General features: G+C 42.7%; 1 long non-coding RNA gene across 1 annotated transcript in view; it reads left to right on the top strand.

The window, feature by feature from the left end:
- LOC140485476 (uncharacterized) overlaps window positions 1-23,410 on the top strand; it is a 118,189-nt gene extending 94,779 nt beyond the window's left edge. The window contains exons 2-3 of the long non-coding RNA XR_011962341.1: window positions 13,646-13,800; window positions 22,903-23,410. This is a non-coding gene — a long non-coding RNA (uncharacterized lncRNA). The remainder of the gene's footprint in view (window positions 1-13,645; window positions 13,801-22,902) is intronic.
- Window positions 23,411-27,037: the final 3,627 nt, after the last annotated feature.

Here is a 27,037-nt window from a genome sequence, read left to right as displayed (position 1 = left end):
CGGATAATTCCTTTGCCCATTTGCAATGCAGACAGAGTGATCCTGATTAGGGTTCAAATGTGTGTCAAATACAAATTGCATAATGCCTTTGGTGCTTAAAGATGTATAATTGGCATATGTGATGCAGAATTAAAAGGAGGTGAATGCTAGCCAAAAACACCCCATCACTTGCGAACCTTCCAGGAGTGCTACAGGAAACATTGAACTCTATCTCCAATTGTCCTGACCATAGACTCTACCGAACACAATAATAAGTTCTATAGTTGATGTGGATCTGGGATGGGCAGTGGGTCTCATCGTAATGTTGTTAGTTGTTCAGCTGGTGCTGCATCTTCATCAAGCTGATGCACATATTGTAACCAGAACCATGGTGGGACAGGTGACAGGACTTCTGAAGATGTGGGTCCGCTGTTTGGACTGGTTGGGAGGTTCCAACAATATAGGCTGGACAGATTGTGCCACATGTTCCTGCTGTGCTGTGTTGTGGTCTGCACAACTGGAATAACAATGAGGTGATGTGATAGGTGCTGAGGAATGGGAAACATGGGAGACTTCTTAGGGGGAGGATGAAGAGCTCTCCTTGTCCATGATAGTGCCTGATGCAGCTGAGTTCTATGTTGGCTGGTGGTTAAACAGTAACTTGGATGAGAGAGTGGAGTTTGTATATGCAAGGCTGTTACACTGCTCAAGACATAGCCAGGATAACTGTATCTTTGTGGTTACTGTGCCATTATATTGTTGGTGAGGGGCAATACCACTGCCACTGCTTGTCTGGGTACACAGTGGTCTTTAAAAGATGGGCACAGATACAGGTATGTGCTGAGTGCTGAATTGTTCTGGAACAGTTTGTGGTAAAGTTTGAGCTAGAATTGGACAAAAAAGATACCAGAAGGATGGGGTAGACAGTTAACAGCCAAGTTGGGTAAGACGTAGCTTGGAATCTCACCAGACTTTGTGGTAAAAAACCCTTAAAACTTGAAGCAACTGACACTTAGCTGAGAAAAGTAAGTTTTAGCCCATTAAAATGATATGCCGTATATGAGATGTATGCATCGTGTTCTCTCCAGCGAGCAATGTTTATTTTCATTCATGTGCCTGCTTTAAAATGGGGTTTAATATACTAGGAATGATTTTGCTTTGAGAACTATTGTAAGGTCAGCTGAGCTGGTTTTGAAGTGGCTCTGCATCCTTTCTCTGAGAGGTTTAGCTTTCATGCTAATAACTGAGACTGAATCCAAGCACAGATTCCAGGGGCGAAAAGATACTGCTTGTATCCAATGCAACATTTCTTAAAGCAACTCTTCCCATGCTGACAGAGTCCAGGACTCTTTTTCTTTTGACCTTCAATTCTGCATGCAGCATAGGGGAGGTAGGTTTATTTTTGATTAGATTAGATTCCCGACAGTGTGGAAACAGGCCTTTCGGCTCAACCAGTCCACACCGACCCTCCGAAGAGTAACCCACCCAGACCCATTTCCCTCTGACTAATGCACCTAACACTATGGGCAATTTAATGTGGCCAATTCACCTAACCTGCACATCTTTGGACTGTGGGAGGAAACCGGAGCACCCGGAGGAAACCCACACAGACACAGGGAGAGCGTGCAAACTCCACACAGACAGTTGCCCGAGGCTGGAAGCGAACCTGGGACCCTGGTACTGTGAGGCAGTGACCTAAGTCTTGCAGGCACTAGTCTTTTAAAATTCCAACTCATTCAGTCGCATTATAAAAAGATGTGAACTAGTATTGTAGGAAATTCTGAATGTGTTGCCAGTTGAAATATGAAATCCTTAGGAATAGCTGGTACCTTACAATGTACCAACCTTTTAAACAGAGAAAAGAATTACTGGCATCTAGCAATTGAGAGTTGTTTATATGGAACTGTGTTTGTCTTTGAGAATACACAGGGAATTTTCCCAGTCCCTGAATGACACGGGCAATTGTGAGAAATTCGGGAGAATTCCGAATGTAAAATTTAAGAATCTCAAATCTGAGAAAAGAGTCCAATTTTGTCCTTAAGGTTTTTAACAAATAGATTAGCATTTCATTATTAAGTGGCAAAGATCCTACATTCATGCATTTGATGCTACCATCACCTCATTTATCAGCTGGTTGCCACTCTCCCAGGTACCAATGAGTAACTAGACAGTTCTGGAAAGTACCAACCTCACCACATCATCACGGCCAACCTTGGACTAACATAGTACTTTCTGACACTGTAAGACTGCACTTTAGAGCTCACCAATACCTTACACTGCAATGCTCCTGTCAAGCAACTGTGTGCAGGAATACAAACCCAGCATGCATTGGAACAGATTGCATCCCCAGGCTCCTAGCAGTTTTTCTTGGTGCTCACTCAGCTTACATTTTTTTTTCATAGAGTCATACAACATGGAAACAGACCATTCGGCCCAACATGTCCATACCATCCAGGTTTCCTACACTGAACTAGTCCCATCTGCCAGCATTTGGCCCCATATCCCTCTGAACCTTTCAATTTACTTGGATACTCTCAGAATCTCTTTGCCTTGTTTTTTTAGCACAGACAGAAAACCATCAGTTTCCCATGATTGCCAGCACTGAACAAAGTTGCAGCTCAGCACCATGGTATCAATATCACACCTACAGCAAGTGGGAACAGCAAACACACTATATGTGCTTCAACCAGACAGGGATATCTCAAAGTCTAAGCAGATTAGCCCTTAGTCAAGGCAAGAGGTTTATGGCCACTCAGGAGATGCCACCACAGTCAGTAAAGGCATAGTTAGATCTCATTCCAGAAGGTTGGCCACAGTCATACCTAGAGGTAAGACCTAACCAGTCAGGGATTACAGCAGGATCATTCAGATTGCCATGGAGACATCAGTTCAGTGGGTGAGTGGGCCAAGTATCATTACATGGGAAAAAGGGAAGTATTAAGTTTAATTAAAGTGACTGGATGAACTGTCAACTAGAAAGAAAGATGATGCAGTGACATCAGTTACAGGGTTGGAAGTGCAGATGGTGGGAAGGCTGAGTCGTTTGGCAGTGGGTGAGAGTCACACAATAGTGAGAATGCCAGAACATGAGCCCTGGGTGGGAAATGCCTGCAGTGGCAAAGTTATTGTGAGAACAAGGTATTGGAGAACACATCATGCCACTCACCCTTGTGAAGTGCATATTGCGATTGACCTTCCTGCAGCATTGTTGCACATTGCACCCATGGAAACCGCATTGACCTGGGTGGCTATCTCTGACCAGGTTGGCAGTATCTCTTGTTGGGGCCTCTGTTGGGCCTGGAGAGAGATAACGGCTCTCCTCACACCCCCTACTGCCACCCTCCCTCCAACCACCCCAACCTTCAGGTCTGCAAACCAGGCTGCCAAGTTCCTTTTTTCTGCCATCTTATTTTGTTTTGCAAACAAACAACATACATGGAATGGTATTTTCCAGCTTTCAGAGTTAGAAATAGTGTACAGCTGTGCAGATAGTAATCTAAAAATTGCTGAGTTAGCCAAAATTAAATGAAATTAGTGAAAAATTATATGAAGCCTCCTGTAACAACAGGTTAATGGTTGGATGATTATCTAATGGTCACTGGTTTTTTTTGGGGTTCCTAAAATCGGTGAAAAACAAAAGGAAAAAGTCACTTGTTCTTTCACATAGTTATTGCTCAATTAGGCCCTGCTTGTCACAGGTTCCATGGTCACATGGCTGTTTTTCCTGGTGGAGAGCAGGAGAATCGACGTTTTGGGCAGGAGCCCTTCATCAGGAATTAAAGGCATTTGCCCGAAACATTGATTTTGCTGCTCCTCGGGCTGCATGACCTGCTGTGCTTTCCCAGCACCACACACTCTCAACTCTGATCTCGAGCATCTGTAGTCCTCACTTTTTCCTGGTGTTGTTTCTCCTGGTAGTGGAGTATTAATAAAGTTATTTCGACCTGGTGTTTTCACTGTCTTGTACCAGCACACACACAACATGGATACTGGGGGACAAAAAAAAAATTAATTGCTGTAACTCAACAGTAATGGGCTAAACTGCCACAGTGCGTCTGAATGGTTGGAGTCTTGTTTTAAAACAGTCCAGGCCATCAAATATGTAATTAGATTAGATTCCCTAAGAGGATGGAAACCAGCCATTCGGCCCAACCAGTCCACACCAACCCTCTGAAAAGTAGCCCACCCAGATCCATTTCCCTCTGACTCATGCACCTAACACTATGGACAGTTTAGCATAGCCAATTCACCTGACTTGCACATCTTGGGAGGAAACCCACACAGACACAGAAAATGTGCAAGCTCCACACAGACAGTCACCTGAGGCTGGAATTGAACCTGGGTCCTTGGTGCTGTGAGGCAGCAGTGCTAACCACTGTGCCACCCATATGTGATCATGTATTAGCCGAACAGAAGAGGTTTCCTCAGAGAATTGTGCTGTGTCAGTATCATATGATTGACTATGAAATAGATGGTAATGACAAAATAAAGCTGAGGTCAAAGTTTGTAAAATTATAAAGTAAGTCACTTTCTAGAGAGAAACAAGCTACTCTTAATGAGTTAATTCAACAAACTGGCTGTGCAAAGTATGACACTACTTCAGTTATCCAGCAGTCAAACTGAACGTTTGCTGAAGACTGGACAGTGCAAAGTTTTGAGTGCACAGCTTGTCTGTATGGGCAAGGGGTAGAAAAAAGCTAGTCTCAAAGCATAGTTAGCTAACTCTGAATATCATCGCATCACTGGGAGGTTGAGGTAGAGCAGACTGATCACCTGTATCCCTCTTATCCTCGGACAAGCTCACCTAACTGGTTCACCTATAATTGTAAGCATTGTATAGGTAAGGCTCTTGTAGTACTTTGCAGTATACTTTGCTTTAATGAAGAATATTGGGCAAGTCCCATTCTTAGACTAATACCCAATGTAAACTGGATGGACGAGGGAAAGTATAAATAAAAGTCTACAGGTGGAATCTAAATATTGCATCTACAGTGTGAACAGCAGAAAATCCTGGCATTGACAAGCCTCTGTGGACAGCAAAATTGCATGAGACTCCACAGTGGAAGCCGGATGCATGTTTAAAGATGTGAGCAGAGCAGAATTGTGTAAGAGCATTTGCCAGGGGTCATGGAGTGCACACCTTCATGGAACTCCCTGATTGTGACACTTAATCAAAACCTGGCAAACTTCAGGCCGTTCATTCTCTCTGCCAGTTATAACACTTTCCCCAGCTTGGTTCACCCCACCTTTTACTCACAGGATAAAAACCATCACTTTTACATATCCCCTCAGTTCCCAAGAAGACTGACATGGGACTTGAAACAATCATCCAATTTCACTCTCCACTAATGCTGCAAGACTTTCACAGGACTTGCTTTTTAGTTCTGGTAGGTTTGCTCTTTGACATCTGCCTGAAAATGTAGGTGGCGATCTCTGCGCTGCACTGAAGTGTTAACCAAGATTATGTTCTTAAACCTGTGGAGTCATTTGTGAACCCTGAGCATTTTGACATTGTGTAAAATTGGTGGTATTGAGCCCTTCAGATAATATCCACAAACAGTGTGTGATAACTGACCAAAAATGGACAGAATTTGCATTGTGTTTTGGCCTGCTGATCTTCTATTGTGTACTAATCCGTCAAGCAAGCTTCCGAAAAGCTGCTGAAGTTAATCCAATTAGGCAGCATTGTATTGCACTGAAATACATACCTTTGGCATTTAGTTCTGCACCAGGTTGCTGTTTCTTCCCGATTTAGTTATTACTTCTGTGACATTAGATTCCTACTAACTATTCCATTCATTTGGAAGCAAGGAAATAATAATGTTTTAAATGCAATGAACAATCACCAGTGTTGGTCCCTGAGACTGTTGTACAAAACAGCAAACCGTTTAAAACCATTGATGAACACAAAAACCACAAAGTCTGTTTTACCTCATAATTTCATTAGCCTTGAAGCAAAGATAAAAATTCCAGATGTAAACTCTCCCTGAGAAGGAAATATCAAGCTCAGCCAAATGTCGTTGGTAAAACTTTACTTTGTTTGGAAAACTGAGTTGTTTTGGCAAAGGCTCAAGCGACAGTTACAATTGCACTCTGCCTTTTTGGGACACATTGGTACAGATCCCATCTGTGGTATGAGAGCCTGGTGTTCCTGCCAGTTTTGATTGCTGAGATTTTGTTGTACTTTGTTATGATTCAACATACCATTTGTCGGGTGAAGCAGATGAATTGCTGGAAAATTTCACTCAGAACATAAACAATAATTGCACATTTCCCCACAGCATAGGTTGTGAATAGCTTTTAAGCATTGATGTTAACTCAGGTTGAAAACATATTAGCCTCCTTTGCAGCATGAGACCTGGAAGAATTTAACTCCTTGGCCTCATTTATTTCTGAGTTCAGATTTCTGTCCTAAATTGTTGGAAAATTTTATGATTAGATTCTCCAAATCCGTTATGACCAGATGATGGGTGATATTTTCTCTGTTATACAATTCCCCAAATTGTCAAGCACCTGCGTGAGGAGGAATGTAATGGCTCCTCCTTCTTTACCCACCCACCCCCTCAGTTGGTTGCAACAAGTTAATTTAGAAAAGATCTCCTCCCTTGTAATAAAAGTATCTTAAAAGGAGCCATTTTAACTCTGCTTCCTTGACTTAACAGGAGTGAGTTTATTGGTCATTAAATGCAATAATAACACAACATTTTTCAAACAAAAAGTGAATGTAAGAAAAAGCATATATGGATCAGGCTCTTTAAGATGTAGATAGTGGAACATAGGGCAGTCAATTTAGGGATTCTTAAGGCAGGAAGTCCCATAGTTAACTGCAGTGAAGCAGTCTGGGAGAAATACCCTTCAGTGTGGGGGTGGGTGGGTATGGTAGTGAAGCAGTCTGGGAGAAATACCCTTCAGTGTGGGGGTGGGTGGGTATGGTAGTGAAGCAGTCTGGGAGAAATACCCTTCAGTGTGGGGGTGGGTGGGTATGGTAGTGAAGCAGTCTGGGAGGTACTCTAAAGAAGGGTCACCAGACCCAAAACATTAACTCTGCATTTTCTCCACAGATGCTGCCGGACCTGTTAAGTTTCTCCAGCAATTTTTGTTTTTGGTTTTGTTTCTGATTTCCAGCATCCACAGTTCTTTTGGTTTTTTAGTCTGGGAAAAGTGTCTGACTGGACAAAGTCAGGTGATTATTTCTGCTATATTTGTTGGATATTGTGTGTCAGGTTTTTATTTTGAGTTTATAGTTTGTAAGGCTATAGTGTAAAGGTCCAGAGAAGAAAACTCTAGAATAACTAACATTATTTAACTTTAAATGGTTTCTTGGCCTCATCCTAGCATCATTCTTGCTGCCTTGAGGAGAGTTCCAAGCAATAACTCTGTCTCATGTTTAGCTTCCTCTCATTCTCCACATCTCTATTCATCCCACTTGGTTGGGAGTAAAAAGGGGAAGATGTCTTTGGGAACATCGGATTTGTGGATCAGCTCATCGTGATCAGCAACTTTGCCTGTGTACCTGGAATCAGTCAGACACTATTTTCCTTGGTCTACTCTTATTGGGAAGTCAATTGAGTTTTTGAGCTCCTCATGGAGGATTATTTCACAGAGCATTTTGTAATTGGCTTCTGCCTTAGTCCCATAACTGCTAGGTAGAAGCAACTTACTGCAATCTTTCAAATTCCAGGTGCATCTGGTCATATCTGCTTCAGAATAAGGACATTTTTGACAGCATGTCTCTTGCACTAACTGATACTTTTTTTTTAAACTGCCTCTTAATCAGTGGCAGTTTCCTCAGGTAAGAAGCAGTATATTTCATGAGCTTTCCCTACAAGCTTACTCTGCTTTGTTAACTGCTGTGTGATCCATTCGAAAGAGATCAAGATGGCTTCCACCTCTGCTTCCTTAAAGTTAGGAACTAAGAGTAAACCGAGCACATTCTGCTCTTGAGTCTGAACCAATTCAGTCTTTGTGAGGCACATTGGAATTCCTACACTGAACCTTGATTGGTCTTAGTTCAAACTCCCTTTCCTGCCATTTTTCCTGAAATTCTGTTATTTCTTGGACTTTCCTCTCTACCTCATTTTCTCTCTTTCCATCTCTCTTTTCTTCTCTATTTCACTTTCTTACTCTCTCTTTTTTTTGTCTCTTTCTCTAATTCTCTCTCCTTTCCTTTTCCCTTGAAATTCCAATTTCCATTGCACCAATTTTAATTTGTCCATGGCTACTCTATCCATTTATATCATCAGAAGCATCCCCAAAATTCTCTTAAGAACACGCAGGCATCAAATACAAACATCTCTACATTGCAGCAGTGAAAACTATATAAAAAAAACTTCTGTACAGTTTTAAAAATTGTTTCTAAGTAACAATTTATGAACTCTCTTTCCTTTCATTTGTGGGTTTGAGTCCTGGCCTTGAGCCTTCAAGTTATTCCGACAAACTTTGGGTGAGGTTCCTGAAATTACAGTTATCCTGTGGATGTAATTCCTTAAAGAAATGTTGTAATTAAAAGTTTGATATATTCTTTGGTGACCTGGGTTATGATCTGTAGTTAAGACAGAAGCAATCTCAATGAAAGCAGCTGACATTTATAAAAGGAAATTGAAAGAGATAAAACATCCTGAGGTGCTTCACTGGAGTACTTGACATTGAACCACAGATATTAGACAAGATGACACAAGAGACAAATTTAAGAACTGTCTCAAAGGAAGTGAGTGTGATGGAGGATGCAAAGTTGTAGAAAGGGTATTCTGAAGATTAGTGCCGAAGCAAGCAAGTGATTTGTGCACTCTACAGGCCAATTAAAATGAGGGGCATTCAGAAAGGTAGAGTGAACAAAGTGGAAGCATTATGCGCAGTGCAGCAGATACAGTATGGTGAAGCCATGAAAAAAATTGAAAACAAAGACAGGAATTTTAAAATGCAGATACTGAGAAATTGCAAATCAGTAGGACAAGGGGAACTGGCTTGCTGTGATTTAATTCTCAGGCCACAGGATTTTGGCTGACCACGGTTTTAGAAATGGTAAAATGTGGGACATGAGCCAGGGTACACTGAGATGTCACTGCTGGTGAGTGGGAGTCAAAATTGATGGTGGGTGAGGCCACTATTGAAGTGCCATGGACAACATTGAGTCACGGAGGCACATACACTAACAGGAAAGCAAGACTATCATTTAAATTAGTCACTGCTCTTGAGAGGCAGGTGCCTGGTTCAGGACTGAAAGCAGAGAAGTAAAAATGGGAAGAAATGGGAATGTATCAACAATAAACACCCAAACTCTCTACATTCTGGAGAAGTTCCAAGTGGAACCAAACAAGAGAATCAGCATGGTACAATTCAGAAGATTGACCACCACAGAGTTTGATGTAACTCCATCACATATCTTTTAAAGAAAGATGGCACCATAACAGTATATATCAAGGTCCAGGTACCATGAACGTTTGCTTAAAAGGCGCCCATACAAAATATTGACACAAAGTATTGAATCCAAAATTTTCTGAAGTAAATTTCCAAGCAAGTTAAGACATATGGATACTGGTCTATCCAATTCGCAAAAGCAATCACAACATTTACAGCATTAGGATGGTGCGATTTCCAACATTTACGACTGGAACTTTGAGTTAGTCAAGGCATATTTCGGCAGTACTTGAATAGGATTATTGGAAATGTACCTGGTTGGTTTTGTGTTGCTGAAACTGGCATGGTCTTTGGTAAGACAAAGGTAGACTATGGCCACAACTTTTGCTTCCGGATGGCAGCAGCACGACGAAAGGATTAATATTTAACAGCACATAGTCAATGCCAACCTTCTCTGGGTCCATTTTTTCAGATTAGATTAGATTAGATTACTTACAGTGTGGAAACAGGCCCTTCGGCCCAACAAGTCCACACCGCCCCGCCGAAGCGCAACCCACCCATACCCCTACATCTACCCCTTACCTAACACTACGGGCAATTTAGCATGGCCAATTCACCTGACCTGCACATCTTTGGACTGTGGGAGGAAACCGGAGCACCCGGAGGAAACCCACGCAGACACGGGGAGAATGTGCAAACTCCACACAGTCAGTCGCCTGAGGCTGGAATTGAACCCGGGTCTCTGGCACTGTGAGGCAGCAGTGCTAACCACCTATGGAACCTGTCCCAATGTAAGTAAGATCATAGAATCCCTAAAGTGTGGAAACAGGTCCTTCACCCCAACAAATCCACACTGACCCTCTGAAGAGTATCTCACCCAAACCCATGACCATTACTCTACATTTACCCCAACTATTTCATCGAGCCTACACTTCCCTGAACACTATGGGCAATTTAGCACGGCCAATTCACCTGGCCTGCACATCGTTGGATTGTGCAAGGAAACAGGAGCACCTGGAGGATAGAACACAGAACATAGAACAATACAGAGCAAAACAGGCCCTTCGGCCCTCGATATTGTGCCGACCAGTGAACTATTTTCAGTTCGTCTCCCTACACTATCCCATCATCATCCATGTGCTTATCCAAGGATTGTTGAAATCTCCCCAATGTGGCTGAATTAACTACATTAGCAGGCAGGGTATTCCACACCCTTACCACTCTCTGAGTAAAGAACCTGCCTCTGACATCTGTCTTAAATCTATCACCCCTCAATTTGTAGTTATGCCCCCTCGTACAAGCTGACGACATCATCCTCGGAAAAAGACTTTTCCTGTCTACCATATCTAATCCTCTGATCATCTTGTATGTCTTTATCAAATCCCCTCTTAGCCTTCTTCTTTCCAATGAGAATAGACATAAGTCTCTCAGCCTTTCCCCATAAGACCTGCCCTCCAGACCAGGCAACATCCTGGTAAATCTCCTTTGTACCTTTTCCAATGCTTCCACATCCTTCCCGAAATATAGCAACCAGAACTGTACACAACATTCCAAGTGTGGCCGCACCAGCGTTTTGGATAGTTGCCAGCATGCTATTGCACCTCTGGAACTCAATCCCTCTACCAATGAAACCTAACACACCGTATGCCTTCTTAACAGCACTATCCACCTGGGTGGCAACTTTCAGCGATCTATGTACATGGACTCCAAGATCCCTCTGCACATCCACACTACCAACAATCTTTCCATTGGTCCAGTACTCTGCCTTCCTGTTATTCTACCCAAAATGCATCACCTCACATTTAGCTGCATTGAACTCCATTTGCCACCTCTCAGCCCGATTCTGCAGTTTATCCAAGTCCCCCTGCAACCTGTAACATTCTTCCACTGTCCATTACTCCACTGACTTTAGTGTCATCTGCAAAGTTACTAATGCATCTACCTATGCCTGCGTCTAAGTCATTTATAAAAATGACAAACAGCAGTGGTCCCAAAACAGATCCTTGTGACACACCACTCGTAACCAGACTCCAGGCTGAATATTTTCCATCAACCACCACTCGCTGCCTTCTTTCAGAAAGCCAATTTCTAATCCAAACTGCTAAATCACCCTCAATTCCATGCCTCTGCATTTTCTCCAACAGCCTACCATGTAGAACGTTATCAAAAGCTTTACTGAAGTCCATATGTATCACATCAACTGCCCTACCCTCATCTACATGCTTGGTCACCTTCTCAAACAACTCAATGAGGTTTGTGAGATATGACCTGCCCTTGATGAAACCATGTTGACTATCTGAAATCAAATTGGTGCTTGCTAGATGATATTTCTTATAGTCCTTTCGAAAACCTTTCCTACAACAGAAGTAAGGCTCACTGGTCTATAATTACGTGGGTCATCTCTACTGCCTTTCTTGAACAAGGGCACAGCATTTGCAATCTTCTGGTCCTCTGGTACTAAACCTCTAGACAATGACGACTCAAATATCTAAGCCAAAGGCTCTGCTATCTCCTCCTTAGCTCCTTAGCTTCCCAGCGAATCCTCGGATAAATCCCATCCAGCCCAGGGGACTTTCACTCCTTCAAGAACTGATAACAGCTGTTCACAACTAATCTCGATCCTTTCCTTTCTAGTCTAATATCTTGTATCTTACTCTTCTCCTCTACAATATTCTACTTTTCCTGAGTGAAAACTGATGACAAATGTTCATTTAGCACCTCTCCGATGTCCGCAGGGTCCACACTCAACTTTCCACTTCTGTCTTTGACTGGCCCTATTCCTACCCTCATCGTCCTTTTATTCCTCACATACCTATAGAAAGCTTTAGGGGTCTCCTTTATTCTACTTGCTAAAGACTGCTCATGTCCCCTCCTTGGTCTTCTTAACTCTCTCTTTAAATCCTTCCTAGCTGATCTGTAACTTTCCATCGCCTCATCTGAACCATCTTGCCTCATCAACTCATAAGGCACCTTCTTCCGCTTAACAAGAGATGCAATTTCTGTAGTAAACCACAGTTCCCTTACCTTATCACTTCCTCCCTGCCTGACACGGACATACCTATAAAGGACACGTAATATCTGTTCCTTAAATCAGCCCCACATTTCCATTATCTGCATCCCCTGCATTTTGCCACCCCATTTTATCCATCCTAATTCTTCCTGAATCGCATTATAATTACTCTTGGCCCATCGATAACTCTTGACCTGTGGCATATGCCTTTCCCTTTCCGTCGCTAAACTAAATGTAACTGAATTATGGTCACTATCTCTCCAAAGTGCTCACCTACAACTAAACCAAACACCTAGCTGGTTCAGTACCAAGCACCAGATCCAATGTGTCCTCCCCTCTTGTTGGCCCTTCAACATACTCTGTCAGGAAACCCTCCTGTACACATTGGACAAAAATTGATCCATCCGACGTATTAGTGTTATAGCATTTCCAGTCAATGTTGGGGAAGTTAAAATCCCCTATAATGACCACCTATTCCTTTCACTCCTACCCAGAAAAACTTTGTCAATCCTCTCTTCCACCTCCCTGGAACTCTGCGGAGGGCTATAAAAGAACTCCTAACAGTGTGACCTCTCCTCTCCTGTTTCTAACCTCAGCCCACACTATCTTAGTAGATGAGTACTCATCAAAAGTTCTTTCAGCCACCGTTATACTGTCCTTGACTAACAAGGCCATACCTCCCCCCTCTTTTACCACCTTGCCTGTCCTTAATGAATCATCTAAACCCTGGAACCTGCAACACCCAGTCCTCACCCTGCCCTATCCATGTCTCTGAAATAGCCACATCAAGGTCCCAGGTACCTATCCAAGCTGCAAGCTCACCTACCTTATTTCAGATACTTCTGGCATTGAAGTCAACACACTTCAAACCAGCTTGCTGTCTCCCAGTGCATTCTTTTGACCGTAAAATCCTGTCCATGCCCTCTCTACTCTCATCCTCATGTGCACTGCAAATACACCTCAAGTTCCCATCTCCCTACTGAGCTAGTTTTAACCCACCCACGCAGACAGTGGCAGAATGTGCAAACTCCACACAGACAGTCACCTGAGGCTGGAATCGAACCCAGATCACTGGTGTTGTGAAGTAGCAGTGCTAACCAGTGAGCCACCATGGATATCAAATAAATGTCGCCTCCACAGGATGAAGAGGATCAATAACATTACATCAGACCTTTACATTTCCTGTCACTTTATATTGCCAACACGGAAGATAACATTTCTCTGCTGGGAGACTTGCACCAAAAGGACAGTGCTTTATGTGTGGCAAGATAATCATTAACATGTTTTTGATTCTGTCAGGCAGGTTCGATCAGAAAAAAAATGTTGTGCTACAATCCCAGATAAGCTGTGGTTCTCAAAGTGGATTCATCATTTATAAAAAAGACCTGGACCCTGGTCTACTGCATGATGAAAAGCCATTGTTTTTGACTTGAAAACCATGTCATCCCCACAAGGCAAGTATTCAAATATAGAGTGTGAGACATCAACTGTGGTACTTGACATCGTGTGGTTTCACACCCATTTACTTGACAAGGAGTTCACTGTTGAAACTGAATATAAGCCATTACTGATGATGTATTGCGAACTGCTAACAAGTGCACTGCCACATTCAAGGTGCAAGGACGTGACTTTGAAGTGAAACTAAATAGCTTCATGTTAGCTCAACACACTTGTGTATGTGACTATAATATTTGTACGTAATAGATGGTATAATGGGTGTCAGTTAGATTCTTCAATACCATGGTATCTATATTCATCTTTGAGGGATAGTATTAGCATTTCTGCACCATGTTAAACACCCAGTGGAGACAAGTTCAGGCCAATCCCATCACCACCCACTTGCATCCTCTCCTTCACCCACTTACCTTATACATTTACTCTTCGTAACTTATTAATGTGCTTTTAAAGCTTTAAACCCCAGAATATAGCAATGGTGTAATACAGGCACCTGGTGTGGCCTTCAGAGCTGATCCTGTGGGCGGGCACGGTGGCACAGTGGTTAGCACTGCTGCCTTGCAGCACCAGAGACCCGGGTTCAATTCCTGCCTCAGGAGACTGACTGTGTGGAGTTTGCACGTTCTCCCCGTGTCTGCGTGGGTTTCCCCCGGGTGCTCCGGTTTCCTCCCACAGTCCAAAGATGTGCAGGTCAGGTGAATTGGCCATCCTAAATTGCCTGTAGTGTAGGTAAGGGGTAGATGTAGGGGTCTGGGTGGGTTGCACTTCGGCGGGTCGGTGTGGACTTGTTGGGTCGAAGGGCCTGTTTCCACACTGTAAGTAATCTAAACTCTGTGTTGTGGAAGAATCAACATCATGTATACAGTTTCTTAAGGGCCTGAAATTAGCAACTTGAGCTAGAACACTGGAGCAGGGTACGTTAGAAAGAAACAAGTGCCAATCTGGCTGTGAGTTCCATTCCTCAGAAGATTTCGCTCAAGTATATTGCAACAATATCTTTCCTTAAGAGATCTGTCAAGTTCAACAAGAAATGTGGAATGTATTGTTTCTTTTGTTTAGAAAAATATGGTAGACATTTAGGTACAAATCTGGTCACAACCCTCACTGGTGTCTTGCTACATTGATGTCATTTGTGTATAATGCTTAATACAAAATAGACAACTTCGCTTTGTGATCTGGCAGAATGAACCTGTACCCAATTTCTGGCAACTTAAATCTGTTTAAAGTCAGGTTACAATGTGAAATTTATGAGGATCAGTCGCCTAGTTATAGCACCTCTTGTTTCTTTTGTTAAAGGACAGGTAGCCCACACTTTCATAGAGTCATAGAGTCATAGAGATGTACAGCATGGAAACAAACCCTTCGGTCCAACCCGTCCATGCTAATCAGATATCCCAACCCAATCCAGTTCCACCTGCCAGCACCCGGCCCAAATCCCTCCAAACCCTTCCTATTCATATGAACTTCCAAATGCCTCTTAAATGTTGCAATTGTACCAGCCTCCACCAGTTCTTCTGGCAGCTCATTCCATACACGTACTACCCTCTGCATGAAAAAGTTACCCCTTAGGTCTCTTTTATATTTTTCCCCTCTCACCCTAAACCTATGCCCTCTAGTTCTGGACTCCCTGACCCCAGGGAAAAGGCTTTGTCTATTTATTCTATCCATGCCCCTCATAATTTTGTAAACCTCTATAGGGTCACCCCTCAGCCTCCGACGCTCCAGGGAAAACAGCCCCAGCCTGTTCAGCCTCTCCCTGTAGCTCAGATCCTCCAACCCTGGCAACATCCTTGTAAATCTTTTATGAACCCTTTCAAGTTTCACAACATCTTTCCGATGGGACGGAGACCAGAATTGCTCACAATATTCCAACAGTGGCCTAACCAATGTCCTGTACAGCCACAACATGACCTCCCAACTCCTGCAGGAGAAAGTGAGGACTGCAGATGCTGGAGATCAGAGCTGAAAATGTGTTGCTGGAAAAGCGCAGCAGGTCAGGCAGCATCCAAGGAGCAGGAGAATCGACATTTCGGACATGAGCCCTTCTTCAGAAATGAGGAAAGTGTCTCCAGCAGGCTAAGATAAAAGGTAGGGAGGAGGGACTTGGGGGAGGGGCGTTGGAAATGTGATAGGTGGAAAGAGGTCAAGGTGAGGGTGATAGGCCGGAGTAGGGGTGGGGCTGAGAGGTCAGGAAGAAGATTGCAGGTTAGGAAGGCGGTGCTGAATTCGAGGGAATTGACTGAGACAAGGTGGGGGGAGGGGAAATGAGGAAACTGGAGAAATCTGAGTTCATCCCTTGGTGGCTGGAGGGTTCCTAGGCGGAAGATGAGGCGTTCTTCCTCCAACCGTCGTGTTGCTATGGTCTGGCGATGGAGGAGTCCAAGGACCTGCAATGTCCTTGGTGGAGTGGGAGGAGGAGTTGAAGTGTTGAGCCACGGGTTGGTTGGATTGGTTGGTCCGGGTGTCCCAGAGATGTTCCCTGAAATGTTCCGCAAGTAGGTGGCCTGTCTCCTCAATATAGAGGAGGCCACATCGGGTGCAGCGGATGCAATAAATGATGTGTGTGGAGGTGCAGGTGAATTTGTGGCTGTTATGGAAGGATCCGTTGGGGCCTTGGAGGGAAGTAAGGGGGGAGGTGTGGGCACAAGTTTTGCATTTCTTGCGGTTGCAGGGGAAGGTGCCGGGAGTGGAGGTTGGGTTGGTGAGGGGTGTGGACCTGACAAGGGAGTCACGGACGGAGTGGACTTTTCGGAATGCTGATAGGGGAGGGGAGGGAAATATATCCCTGGTGGTGGGATCCGTTTGGAGGTGGCAGAAATGACGGCGGATGATACGCTGTATATGGAGGTTGGTGGGGTGGTAGGTGAGGACCAGTGGGGTTCTGTCCTGGTGGCGATTGGAGGGGCAGAGCTCAAGGGCAGAGGAGCGGGAAGTGGAGGAGATGCGGTGGAGGGCATCATCGATCACGTCTGGGGGGAAATTGTGGTCTTTGAAGAAGGAGGCCATCTCGGTTGTACGGTATTGGAACTGGCCCTCTCGGACACCCGGACCAACTAACCCAACCACTCCATGGCTCAACACTTCAACTCCCCTTCCCACTCCACCAAGGACATGCAGGTCCTTGGACTCCTCCATCACCAGACCATAGCAACACGTTGGTTGGCGGAAAACGCCTCATCTTCCGCCTCAGAACCCTCCAACCACAAGGGATGAACTCAGATGTCTCCAGTTTCCTCATTTCCCCTCCCCCCACCTTGTCTCAATCAAATCCCTTGAACTCAGCACCGCTTTCCTAACCTGCAATCTTCTTCCTGACCTCTCTGCCCCCACCCCTACTCCGGCCTATCACCCTCACCTTGACCTCCTTCCACTTATCGCATTTCCAACACCCCTCCTCCCTACCTTTTATCTTAGCCTGCTGGACACACTTTCCTCATTCCTGAAGAAGGGCTCATGCCTGAAACGTCGATTCTCCTGCTCCTTGGATGCTGCCTGACCTGCTGCACTTTTCCAGCAACACATTTTCAACTCCCAACTCCTGCACTCAATACTCTGACCAATAAAGGAAAGCATACCAAACGCCTTCCTCACTATCCTATCTACCTGCAACTCCACTTTCAAGGAGCTATGAACCTGCACTCCCAGATCTCTTTGTTCAGCAACACTCCCTAGGACCTTACCATTAAGTGTATAAGTCCTGCTAAGATTTGCTTTCCCAAAATGCAGCACCTCGCATTTATCTGAATTAAACTCCATCCGCCAGTTCTCAGCCCATTGGCCCATCTGATCCAGATCCTGTTGTAATCTGAGGTAATCCTCTTTGCTGTCCACTACACCGGGCCCGTTCTAGTGTCACACTGTGAACAGAGTCCACTGGGGGTTAAAAAACAACCTATGAGTCCAACAGGCCTGCGTCAGCATTGAGATTACATGCGCACAACTGGGGAAGTTGAACTGCACGATGAATGACCACACTCAATATCTCTCTTGGGTTCAGCCTGAAGCTTTAAGTTTTGGATGAAAGCCAAAATAGATTGCATGTAATATGAGGTGAGAGTGAAATATCACAGGTTTATGTTGTCTTATTTAATCAGAATCAATGTTGTGAAACTGTTCTTGGAATGTGATCGCTGGTTTTTTTATCTTATAAAGGAGAAGCCTTGATATTGATATGAAGTTGGTTTCTATGTGGGAGTTGAATTATGCAGGGGAATTTCAGAATTCCTTTATTCCTATTTACAAGTGTGAAATTTTCTCCAACTGAGAGAATCAGTTCTGTAATTGGGTCTCAGATCTTAGTGTTACTTTGTGTTTCTGGCACCAGTTTGAAGGCTAGGAGAAAGTGAGGACTGCAGATGCTGGAGATCAGAGCTGAAAGATGTGTTGCTGGAAAAGCGCAGCAGGTGAGGCAGCATCAAAGGAGCAAGAGAATCAACGTTTCGGGCATAAGCCCTTCTTCAGGTTGAAGGCCCCTTTTTTTAAAGAACTTCACTTTACACATTGAAGAAGTCAAAAGGTTAACCCTGGGGCAGGGATGAAGCAGAGCGCGGAGAAGGGGGAAAGGCTGATGACTCCAGTTGGTTTTGTTCCTCATCAAATCTGAAATCTCACTGGGTGGCACATTGTTTAGCACTGCTGCCTCATGGTCCCAGGTTCAGTTCCAGCCACGGGCGACTGTCTGTATGGAGTTTGCACGTTCTCCCCGTGTCTGTGTGCATTTCCTCTGTGTGCTCCGGTTTCCTCCCACAGTCCAAAGATGTGTAGGTCAGGTAAATTGGCCATGCTAAATTGCCCATAGTGTTAGGTACATTAGTCAGAGGGAAATGGATCTGGGTGGGTTACTCTTCGGAGGGTCGGTGTGGACTTGTTGGGCTGAAGGGCCTCTTTCCACGCTGTAGGGAATTGAATCTAATGTAAAAAACTTGAATAGACTAAGCCTGACATCATTTTTGAATGGCTTTGTAGTCCTGAAATCTCATTGTTCCTTTCAGCAGCTTCAGAAAAGGACACTTTATGCTACTCGTTTCAGAAAAAGCTACTCCTAAAACTGTGTCACTTGAATGTCAGGTTAGATGTCTTACTGGCATCCTTGAGACTTTAAATATTAATACCTGAAATTGCCCCCCAGTGCATCTATTTTGAGATTCAACTTCTACTTTTTCATATTAATGCTTTACTGATTTGTTTTTATGCCTCATTTATAATTTGCTCTTATGTGTTATTCTTATCTGCTTCACTTTGTACTTTAAATTTTCCACTTTGTTGCTTTCCATCACCAACATTGAAATATAATCTATTGCAAAGCTTTATTTCTAAGAACCCTTCTTAATTTTCATACTTCTGCATTGTGTCTGAATTAAACTTTGATTTGCCAAGCTGCTTTTCAATCAGAGTCACTCTTTGTTTTGGTTGTTGTAAAGCTACAAGTAGTGGTTTGAGACCTGTATAATGTAACACTCAGCAAAAGCAGGTAAACAACAGGAGTGATTCAATAGGTGCCATACCTCTAAGGGGTCAAAATGAACTCTGTTCAGAGGTAAAACACCAAGCAGCTGCTTAGAACTGAAAGGGGAGGCACAAAGAGTGAACCAGCAATAAACTTGTAATTCATGCATAATTATTTTAAATAGCTGTAGTGAAGGGTATTTTGTGCCAGTTAGCATTTCATTGTCCTGCTTAGTGATGCAAAGTGGCTTGCAAATAGCTGGAGTTGTTTGCATGCTGCAGATAACCCTCAAAAGGTTGTGTTACATTTGAAAATCATATGCTATACATTCAAGTATAATATATAAAGTGTGAATAAGATCCTGAGTTAAATATCATTTCCTGCACTAGAAGAATGCCATTGAGACTATCTTGAAGCTTTTTGATATTCGGCTAAACAGATGGAAAAGAAAATTCACGTTTCTGTCCTTGGTCTTTGTATGTATTTCACATGATTTGGTGCACAAACACAAAATGTCACTATGTACGAGGTACAACCTGTCTCCGGTGTTGCGAAGAATAGGGCTAGTCTGGTTGTCTCAGAGTAGTTGGACCATTCTGTATCACCTGTCCCTTAAGGAGAAATTTGCAAAAAAAATTTCTTTGGGTGGCACAGTGGTTAGCACTTTTGCCTCACAGCACCAGGGACCTGGGTTCGATTCCAGACTCGGGCGATTATCCGTGTGGAGTTTAATTCAGATAAATGTGAGGTGCTGCATTTGGAAAAGCAAATCTTAGCAGGACTTATACACTTAATGGTAAGGTCCTAGGGAGTGTTGCTGAACAAAGAGACCTTGGAGTGCAGTTTCATAGCTCCTTGAAAGTGGAGTTGCAGGTAGATAAGATAGTGAAGAAGGCGTTTGGCATGCTTTCTTTTATTGGTCAGAGTATTGAGTACAGGAGTTGGGAGGTCATGTTGCAGCTGTACATGACATTGGTTAGGCCACTGTTGGAATATTGCGAGCAATTCTGGTCTCCTTCTTATCGGAAAAATGTTGTGAAACTTAAAAGGGTTCAGGAAAGATTTATAAGGATGTTGCCGGGGTTGGAGAATTTGATCTATAGGGAGAAGCTGAACAGGTTGGAGCTGTTTTCTCTGGAGCATTGGAGGCAAAGGGGTGACATTATAGAAGTTTACAAAATTATGAGGGGCATGGATAGGATAAATAGGCAAAGTCTTTTCCCTGGGGTTGAGGAGTCCAGAACTAAAGGGCATAGGTTTAGGGTGAAAGGAGAAAGATATAAAATAGACCTAAGGGACAATGCTTTCACACAGAGGGTGGTACGTGTATGGAATGAGCTGCCAGGGGAAGTGGTGGAGGCTGGTACAATTGCAACATTTAAGAGGCATTTGGATGGGTATATGAATAGGAAGGGTTTGGAGGGATATGGACCGGATGCTGGCAGGTGGGACTAGATTGGGTTGGGATATCTGGCCAGCATGGACGGGTTGGACCGAAGGGTCTGTTTCCATGTTGTTCATCTCTATGACTCTATGACCACAAATGCATCAGGAAGTGGTCAGCACATAGAGTACTTGAGACCCTGAGAGAAAGCGAGAGGGTGGATCCTGTTGTGAGGTTCCCTGAGCAGACTGTCAAGGTCACTTGGCAGAATGTGTCATCGCCCGAAATTTCTAATAAGCATCAAGACATTGCTTGGGTGGTAGTGAGAAGGGCAGTACCTGTGAGATTCTTGTACGCCCAGTTGGTCTATGTCACTGCAGGTCTGCCCTCAAAGCTGCTGTGGGGAGCGGGGGCGTGGTTGAGATTATGACCCATCTCCTGCTGGAATGTGCCTTTGTGAAGGAAGTCTGCAGAAAGATATAGTGGTGTTGTCACAGTTCATCCCAAGGAGCTTTGTGCCACAGGAGTGTGTGTATGTGTGTGTGTGTGTGAGAGAGAGATGATCTGTTCCCTGGGCCGCACACCGAGACAAATATCAACTGCACCGACAGGCTCGTCAGCTCCATGAAAGACACTCTTTGGTCTGCCTGAAACTTGTTGGCCTTCCAGAACAAGGAGTTGACCCCGACTGAGTGTTGCAGACTGGCACATTCCAAGGTCCAGGACTATGAGCTGAGGAATACACAATAGCTTGGGGCAGCTGCTGCCAAGGTGCAGTGGGAAAAGACTGCTGTCTGAGGTCTTCCTGCTGAAGTTAAATGGGGGTTCATTCAGTCATTGGACCCTCCTCGTTCAAGTAAGGTTTGCCTTTAGTTTGTTTGGATAAAGTCAAGCTCCGATGTTTGTCTGTTTTCTTTATTTGTAACTATCTCTCTCTCTCTCTCTCTATATATATATATACATGATTATGTAAAGAAACTGAGTTCAAAAAAAACATTCTTTATCTGAAGACTCAACAATTCTGCCACTATCTGACAGCCAGATATCATTGGAAAGTGTACTGATCACCTTGTATCTGTGTGCAATAAAATTTAATCAAAGTCAAATGGGAATGAAAAAACTCAATAGTTTGTTATTGGTTAAGAGAGAAGGAAGAATGCTGACAATATTTCTCACACACGTAGAACAAGACCGCAGGTGAAGGTGGAGTGGAACGTAGAATTGTTATCGTCTGGTGACTTCTGCTCTATTGCTAAAATATTTCTGCAATTAAAGCTATGTTCTCTCATAAATTATCTGGAAGTAATAGTGACCTTCATCTGCTACTTATCATACTACATCTTAATGAAAATAGAAACCCATTTCAAACAAAGCTGAGAATTTGTGTAACAGAAATTCAAATTATAGAAGTAACCATACATCATACTGTAACTGACTTTTGTTTTATGCAAAATCTCTGCTTCATGCAACTGGATCTTATTAATTTGACTTTGTTACAATTACACTTGCCTCCAGCCATTACAAAGAAGCACAATTAGATAGTGAGCTGTAAATTTCCCCTCCTACTGTGAAAATAACCAACATTTCATGGTTGGGTTTGCAGCTTTGCATTAATGTGCTGAATCATGGGACTGAGGGCCTATCAAACACTGAAGAGTCAATCCCTGCAGTTCTCAAATTGCTGACAGAAGGATAGCATTTTCTGCAGTTTAACAATATGTGTACGGTATAAAATTAAAGGAATTTGTTATATCTGACAAGGGAAATTTTACACATACCTTGGCCATGTTACAAGCTTGAACATTTTCTTAAGGGTAATATTGCTTTTAGTCTGACCTGGTTTACTACACTTAAGATTTTGTGTTTGTTCTTTTAAGACTTTGAATCTCTCAATCCTGGCAAGATTTATTGTCATTATTAAATTGTTTGAAAAACCAATTATTAGTTAAAGTACATTTAATTAATTCTATAAAGTAACCTATGTCAAAAGTGTGATAGTTTTGCAGAATGCTGAATTTTAAATTGGCTCTGTATAAACTTTGAATACAGTTTATATGGCATATATACATGCAGTGAAACATTCAACAAATCAACCCCTCTAGTGTCATGACTATATATCATAACTCTGGATTAGTAACAGAAATATTAAACTTTTAATTACAATTAATTACAATTTGAAAGAGGACATTGAGCCAAAACATGAATGAGAAGGTAAATTCTCAACAGTTTGATCCATTAATTGTCTAGATGTTTTGTGTATATTATCCCCAGCTTCAAGAGAGATCATGGAATATTATGTCTGACTGGTGTCAAGCTTCAAAGTGAAGACCTTCAAAGGGAGAAATGCACTGCAAACTGAACTATAATCTCCTGTACGTTGTCTCTGGCTGTGGATATGACAGGAGGAAAGAGACATGTTTGTATTTTCCCCTTTCAAGAATACTGATGAACAGCGGTTAAAAGCTAATTTCAATCCAGACTGTATTTGCTAGTAAGCATAGGTTTGTACCATGAGGATAACAAGTGACAGAACTCTTGTCCATCCCTGCATTGCAGGTAAAAAGAAAGCAATTGTTTTTCTCCCTCTCTTAAAAGCCAGAAAGCAAGGAAATGCACACTCAAAATGAAACACAACAAAGGCATTTGGGCTGACCTGCAAAGGCAAATATTTCAAAATCAACTACTGGCCTGTGAACATCTTTGCTATCAATGTCATGCAACATAACAGCTTTATTGTCCATGCATCTTCTCTTCATGGAGCTTTGAGACTAATCCATATAATTTTATCTGACTTTCTTCCTTTTTTAGACTCCTTTTCTAATCTTTGTGTAAGCGTGTTGTATTATTATTATTTTTCTTGTATTTAAACTAATAAACTCACTCTTGCTAACTTGTCTCCTTTTTAAAATGAATTCAGGGAGGAAGGCATCCACTAAGTAAGGGAACCTTGTTTAAATTGATCTGTTGCAAAATGAGGGCAGTGGATAAATTAAGAAGGGCAGCCATTTCTTCCCTTCTAACCTGGGCGCTTCACAATTTTGGGGTGTCTTGTCTGGAACCAACATAAAGTTGGGGACCAGACTGGTTGGAATATTGGAGTTGTTTTCTCCCTTTTGATTTGCTCTTCTCTGCTCACAGCCTTCACAGTTACACAAGAGGACATCCAATGAGAGGGAATGTCAACAAGAGCAGGGACATTGCCAGCAACTTTCTCCTTAATAACCCACTATTCCACAGGACATAGTGGATGAGCAGACAACTTTAGCTCACAGAAGAGACACCCATCAAGAACTGAGCATCAATGCTTCAGAACGGTTCAACATCTCTAATCAGTTCTGCTAATAATTGCCATCTCCTACTGCATAGCCTCTTGCAAATTAAATTAGGATGATATGCATTGTCCTTTGGCAGTCAAGGTCAACTTAACTCTTAACTCTTTCACGCTCTCAGAGAGGGATTTACAGAATTTTATAATCGGCTATCCACAAATACATTGCACTTCCAGAATGAATGAGGTCATGAGGTCGAGCATTCAGGATTATTGATACTGCTTGTCCAACCAGCATCATCAATAGTTTCTTTTGTCTGTTCATGGATGTGGGTGTCCCCAGCTGGGTCAGCATTTATTGTCCAAAGGGCAGTCAAGTGTAAACTACATTGCTGTGGGTCTGGAATCACATGAGGGCCAGACCAGGTAAGGATGGCAAGTTTCCTCCCCTAAAGGACATGAGTGAACCAAATGGGTTTGTACAACAATCAATGGTGGTTCAAGGTCACTGTACATCCAGCATTTTAGCTAATTCCAGATGGTTATTGAATTGAAATTTCACCATCCGCTGTGGTGGGGTTCAGACCCTTATTCCCAGAGTATTAGCATAGGCCTATGAATAACTAACCCAGTGAAAATGCTTAATCATGGTCAGATACCTTTATCTCTAAATATCTATCATTGTGTTGGTACAAAAGTTTTCATTTTGAATGACAAACTGTGTCATCATTACTTTTCCCAACTTTCTTTCACTCCTGCAACAACACTTCAAGCTTCCAACGGCTTCATAATTCCAAATTTGGAATCAAGCACACATCAGCTAAAACATTTATCGAGACAGAATCACACTTGGCATAGTTAAGAGTAGAAGCCTTAAAGCTGCTTCATAAGCTTGGCTTCAAACGTGTGACAGCGCCAGAGCCTACATTAAATTGATCAATGAGACAGACGATGCACAACAGTGTTTGCCTTTACTTATAAAAGCATTGAGGAAGTAGGTGCAATCGTGAAAGATGTCTGAGGGGTGTAGGCTATGCTGAGATTTGTGGCATGAATCAGATACATAGTCTTGCATGGTTTATCTCATGTTGAGTGTAGTTCACCGCATCATTCATGCATTTACTGAGTGATGAGGCGAGTTTTTTACTGGGCAATATTATGGGAGATTATTGCTTGTTAAGTGCCTTATTAACACCGCAACTTTCATCATTAAGACTTCCTCCCCTGTCTCACTAAACGTATTGAACAAAGTAGGCATTGAGAATTTTCAACAAACGAAGTCAGAGCGTGTAACAGGTGATTTTAACTTGCTGACTGGTTGTGAGGAGCCTCCCTGAAATAGCAACTTGGGCATAAACCATGGGCACAGCTGCACACACCCCTCAACCATGGAAAGTAACATCTGACACTTGTCAACCCCTCACAACCATCTTGAAGACAATATATTAATATGGATGGAGGATTGGTAAATGAATGGAAGACAGAGTTGAGATAAAGGGGACATTTTCAAGATGGCATCAGTACAGGAGCTATAATTATTTACAATGTATATTCACTCCAATGATGGCAGTGAATAAACTATTGCCAAGTTTGTGGATAACACAAAAGTTGGAGCAGATGAGGATGATGTAAAAGTCTGCAGAGGGATATTGAATGCAGAAGGGAATGGACAAAAACTTGGCAGATGGAATATAATGCGGGAAAATGTGACGTTGTACACTTTCACAGGAAGAATAGAAGAACTGAATGTTACTTAATTAGGGAATTAATGTAGAAAACTGCAGTAGAGAGGGAATAGAGGATCCTTGCATACAAATCCCATTCCTGAAGAAGGGCTTATGCCCGAAACGTCGATTCTCCTGTTCCTTGGATGCTGCCTGACCTGCTGCGCTTTTCCAGCAACACATTTTCAGCTCTGATCTCCAGCATCTGCAGTCCTCACTTTCTCCTATAAATCCCAAAACACTAGCATCACGCTGGGCTGGTAATAGGGAAGGCAAATGGATTGCTGCCTTTTATTTAATGGGGAATGACCTCACAAATAGTGAGGTTTCGCTAAAAGGCACTAATCCGACCAGACTTGGGTGTTGTGAGCAGTTTCTTTTGTCTCCTTATCTAAGAAAAGATGCACAAACATTGCGGCAGTCCAGGGAAGATTCATTAGATTTATTCCAAGTATGGAGCTTGTGAGAAGTTGGAAAGGTTCATCTTATACTTATTGAAGTTTAAACAAATTAGAGTTATCCTTATTGAAATACATAAGACTCTTAGGGTAGATGCAGAGAGGTTGCTTCCCCCTGTGGGAGGGTTTCGGACCAGAAAAAGTAGACTGCATAATCTCAGAATAAGGGGTTGCTGATTTAAGTCAGAGATGAGAAGGAATTTCTCCTCTCAGAGCTCTGTCAACCTGTGAAACTCTTTATTGCAGAGCACTGTTGAAGCCAAGTTGTTAAATATACTCGGAATTAAGATAGCCAGAATTGTGATCAGTTAAGGCTTATGGGGAAAAAGCCAAAAAAAAGTGACGTTGTAGATTATCAGTTCAACCATGATCTCATTGAATGGTGGCAGCAGACTCAATGGGCTGAATGGCCTACTTCTGCTCCTTCATTTTAATGTTCTTTGGCAGTGTCCAAGGACACGTAGATCTGTTTATGCATCAACATTTCCCAGTCTAACCCCATTCAAATTGTACTCCACCTTTCTGTTTGTTGTGCTGAATTGGACAGCTTCACACTTAGCTACATTACATTACATGTGCTCACTCACTCAATCTGTCCAGATCAGCTTGATGCTTTTCTACATGCTCCTTACCACTCTCACTGAGCATATTTGGATATATTACATTTGATTCTCTCATTCAAATCATTGATATGTTATAAATAGCTGGGGCCCTAGTACTAGTCCCTGAAATATTCCATTTCTTACTGCCTTTAAGACCAAGAATGATACATTTATTCGTACTCTTTTGTTTCTGACCTGTTAATTCTCAGTCCATGCCATCCTATTACTACTGATTTGATTTTGAATACAGACTCCCTAAATGGGATGTTATGAAAGCTTTCTGAAAATCTAAGTACACCACATCCACTGGTTGCATCTCATCTATTCTACTAATTACATCCCCAAAAATTATTA

The sequence above is a fragment of the Chiloscyllium punctatum genome, chromosome 14 (assembly GCF_047496795.1).
Source record: "Chiloscyllium punctatum isolate Juve2018m chromosome 14, sChiPun1.3, whole genome shotgun sequence".
NCBI classification, from domain to species: Eukaryota; Metazoa; Chordata; class Chondrichthyes; order Orectolobiformes; family Hemiscylliidae; genus Chiloscyllium; species Chiloscyllium punctatum.
The sequence above is the reverse complement of the archived record's forward strand: the minus strand, read 5'-3'. Positions and strand labels throughout refer to the sequence as shown.